General features: G+C 40.1%; 1 non-coding gene across 1 annotated transcript; it reads left to right on the plus strand.

The window, feature by feature from the left end:
• Positions 1-1,656: 1,656 nt before the first annotated feature.
• Positions 1,657-1,730, plus strand: TRNAI-AAU. The gene has a single exon. It is a non-coding gene; the product is annotated as a tRNA-Ile (tRNA).
• Positions 1,731-4,344: the final 2,614 nt, after the last annotated feature.

Consider the following 4,344-nt stretch of genomic DNA (forward strand, 5'->3'; position numbering starts at 1 on the left):
ACTAACTCTAATACAATTTGTTACAAACCAAGCCCACCTCTGATATTGTCTACTTTGGCTAATTACGTATCACCATCAGCCTCACGATTTTAAAATATGTCTACTAGGGAGAGATATCCACAACCTTATAGTTAATGTTTTGTGTCCCTCTCCAATTGCTAGCAGATATTGTTTGTTTTGGCATGTTACGTATCGTGTAAATTTAAAAGTTTTAAAACGCATCTTTAAGAGAGAGGTTTTCACACCCTTATAAGGATTGCTTCATTCCACTCTTCAACCAATGTTAGGTCTCATAATAAATAGTTAAGATGGTTGAGTGGTTGAAGGCTTTAGGACTCAAGTTTTGGTCCTTGTGAGTCCATGGGTTGAAATCCAACTTTTATAACTTAGAAAGGTTTTGTTTTATAAAGTGCTATTCTTTATAAAAATAGTTATAAAGAATAGGTAGAGGGTGTGGGTTCAATCCCACTTCTGACAACTCAAATAAAGGTAAAATAAAAATACAATAGCTTATCATTATTGAAATCAATTGAACTCACTAGAGATTTAAAATGGCTTCCAAGCTTCTACAAAAGTTAGTATTGTAGAAGTTTACCCTTACGCCTGAATCTCAAGGACACTCTGATTTTCTATACTACCTGAGTGCATAGCAAATGATGATTTGTGAGCCTGGAATACACTGGCGTCCTTGATATAACTGAAACTGTCCACTAGGACATCTATTAATTGATTCATAATTACCTATGTTAAAAAAAATCAGCTTTGGAAAGGTAAAAAATGTAAAGGTTCATGTTAAAAATGTCAAATCAAGCCAAATATGTCGTTTTTTTACCTAAAATTCCGAGAAGCTAAGCCGAAGGGGCTGGTGTATGCAGTAGTGACCCTATCATTGAGGGACATTGACACATGAGCAAGTCGCAAAGTGGGTCGAGGCATGGGTCTTTAATGTTCATGTGGGCACACAAGTTGGTGTAGTGGATCATGGGTTAGACCGTGTTCTGTGTATTTTTTGTTTGAATGTGGGTTTTTGGGCCAAGCACAGAGGAACTAGACTACTTGACTGGTTGCTAGTTGGTATCTGATTGCATTGTTGGGTCGAAGCTTTGTATTTTAGGTTACTGGAGCAAACTAGGTATGGGGTTGCTTGGCTATAATGAGGTTGCGGGTATTCGAGTTTTGGTCCGACCAGGTTGACTTCATCTTCTCCACCCCTCACATTGGTTAGGGTTGCCTGTGGGTTTTGGGTCGTGAGTCGGATCTCGTGTCAGACTTCGTTTCCCTCACCCTGATTACTAGAGAATATTTCAGCGACTCTCTCTCCTCGGTCACGTCGTTTCAATGTCCTTTTTCCTCCATTTTTTAGTCTCCTCCTCCTCCTAATCTCGTTTATGGTGTTTGTTTGGTTCGTAAGGGCGTAAACACTCAGATCTGAGAGGGTTCAAAAATCCAACGTTCTGTCTTCCTTACCCAATCCAACATTCTGTTCTTCCTCGGTCACGTCGTTTCAATGTCCTTGTGGGAAGGAAAGCGCGTGAGACAGCCGGCAAGCCACGTGTCAACTTGCGGGAGGGAAAGCGTGTTAGACGGCCTGAGGGACACGTATTGACAATTGGGTGGAATAACACGTTAGGCGCATTGTCAGGCGAGAAAATCTCTGGCCTATTAGCTCAGTTGGTTAGAGTGTCGTGCTAATAACGCGAAGGTAGCAGGTTCAACCCCTGCATGGGAAATTATATCTTTTAATTATACGAGTTAAAACATTACGAAATTTAGAAGATAATGACTTTTTTAAGTTTATTATGCATAAAGTTATGTAAACGAAACTTGATTGGCTGGATTAGGAGCTAACGATCTATAATGTGCATAAAATTTATGCCCAATTAGCTCAGTTGTAAGATTGTCATGTTAAAAACGTGGAGGTCGTAGGTTCGAAAATTACATAGGCCAAGTTTTATTAATTCTTAATAATATCTTTACATGATACAGGGTTACAACAGTACGAACTTTAAATCAATGATACGGCCGTTCACAATTTTTCTTTAGATCTGAGTCGTTCGATATGTTCTTCAATGAAAGATGAAATTCGAGGATTTCTGAGAGTCATTTCAGGAACAAGAAGTAGGTAAATGAACTTATTTTGGCCGTTCGATCTTTTACGAAAGATGAAATTCGAGGATTTCTGAGAGTCATTTCAGGAACAAGAAGGAGGTAAATGAACTTATTTTGGCCGTTCGATATGTTCTTTTACGAAAGATGAAATTCGAGTATTTCTCAGTCTTTTCACGAACAAGGAGGTAAATGAACTCACTTTGAAGGCCAGAAAGTCACGTGTCAACTTGCGGGAGGGACAGCGTGTCAGATAGCCTGAGGGACACGTATTGACGATTGGGTGGAATAACAAGTCAGGCGCATTGTCAAGCGAGAAAACCTATGGCTTATTAGCTTAGTTGGTTAGAGCGTTGGTTAGAGCGTTGTGCAAATAATGCGAAGGTTGCAGGTTCGATACCTGCATGGGGCCAATTTCCCTCATTTTAAATTATATCTTTTCATTATACGAGTTAAAACACTACGGACTTTAGAAGATAATGACTTTTTTAAGTTTATTACGCATAAAGTTATGGAAATGAAACTCGATTGGTTGGATTAGAAGCTAACGATCTATAATGTGCATAAAATCTATGTGGAGGCCGTAGGTTCAACAATTACATAGGCCAAGTTTTATTAATTTTTAGTAATATCTTTACATGATACGGGGTTACAACAATACGAACTTTAAACCGATGATACGGCCGTTCACAATTTTTCTTTAGAGGATTTCTGAGAGTCATTTCAGGAGCAAGAAGTTGGTAAATGAACTAGTTTTGGCCGTTCGATATGTTCTTTTACGAAAGATGAAATTCGAGGATTTCTTAGAGTCTTTTCACGAACAAGGAGGTAAATGAACTCACTTTGAAGGCCAGATTCAGTATTTCGACTCTCACGAGAGAAAAGTTTTCGTCAAGCCACATGTCAACTTGTGGGAAGGAAAGCGCCTGAGACAGCCGGCAAGCCATGTTTCAACTTGTGGGAGGAAAAGCGTATCAGACAGCCTGAGGGACACGTATTGACGATTGGGTGGAATAACGCGTCAGGCGCATTGTCAGGCGAGAAAATCTATGGCCTGTTAGTTGAGTTGGTTAGAGCTATGTGCTAATAACGTGAAGGTCGCAGATTCGACTGCATGGGCCAATTTCCCTCATTTTTAATTATATATTTTCATGATACGAGTTAAAACACTATGAACTTTAGAAGATAATAACTTTTTTAAGTTTATTATGCATAAAGTTAGGTAAACGAAACTCAATTGGCTGGATTAGGAGCTAATGATCTATAATGTGCATAAAATTTATGCCCAATTAGCTCAGTTGTAAGTTTGTAGTGTTAAAAACGTGAAGGTCGTAGGTTCGACAATTACATAGGCCAAGTTTTATTAATTCTTTATATCTTTTCATGATATGGGGTTACAACATTACGAACTTTAAACCGATGATACGGTCATTCAAAAATTTTCTTTAGATTTGAGTCGTTCGATATGTTCTTCAATGAAGGATGAAATTCGAGGATTTCTGAGAGTTCTTTCAGGAACAAGAAGGAGGTAAATGAACTTATTTTGGCCGTTCGATATGTTCTTTTAAGAAAGATGAAATTCTTGGATTTCTCAAAGTCTTTTCACGAACAAGGAGATTAATGAACTCACTTTGAAGGCCAGATTCAGTATTGCAACTCTCATGAGAGAAAATTTTTCGACAAGCCACGTGTCAACTTGCGGGAGGGAAAGCGTGTCAGACAGCCTGAGAGACACGTATTGACGATTGGGTGGAATAACGCATCAGGCGCATTGTCAAGAGAGAAAATTTTCCACGTGTTAACTTGTGGGATGGAAAGCACGTCAGATAGACAGCAAGCCACGTGTCAACTTGCGGGAGGGAAAGCGGCCACGTGTCAACTTGCGGGAGGGAAAGCGTGTCACGTGTCAACTTGCTGGAGGGAAAGCGTGTCACGTGTCAACTTGCGGGAGGGAAAGCGGCCACGTTTCATCTTGCAGGAGGGAAAGCGTGTCATGTGTCAACTTGCGGGAGGGAAAGCATGTCAGACAGCCTAAGGGACACGTATTGACGATTAGGTGGAATAACGCGTCAGGCTTGTTGTAAAGTGACTCGGCTCCACTCGATATTCGACACATGATAGCTCTTCCGATCCACGCCCACGTCTAACCAAGTTTGACTAGAAGGATGTTCAACTCGATCCGTATGGTGCCACGCTTCAATGTAAAGAATTTCATTTTCCAGCATGCACCTTGGTTTT

The sequence above is a fragment of the Cucurbita maxima genome, unplaced genomic scaffold (assembly GCF_002738345.1).
Source record: "Cucurbita maxima cultivar Rimu unplaced genomic scaffold, Cmax_1.0 Cma_Scf00155, whole genome shotgun sequence".
NCBI classification, from domain to species: Eukaryota; Viridiplantae; Streptophyta; class Magnoliopsida; order Cucurbitales; family Cucurbitaceae; genus Cucurbita; species Cucurbita maxima.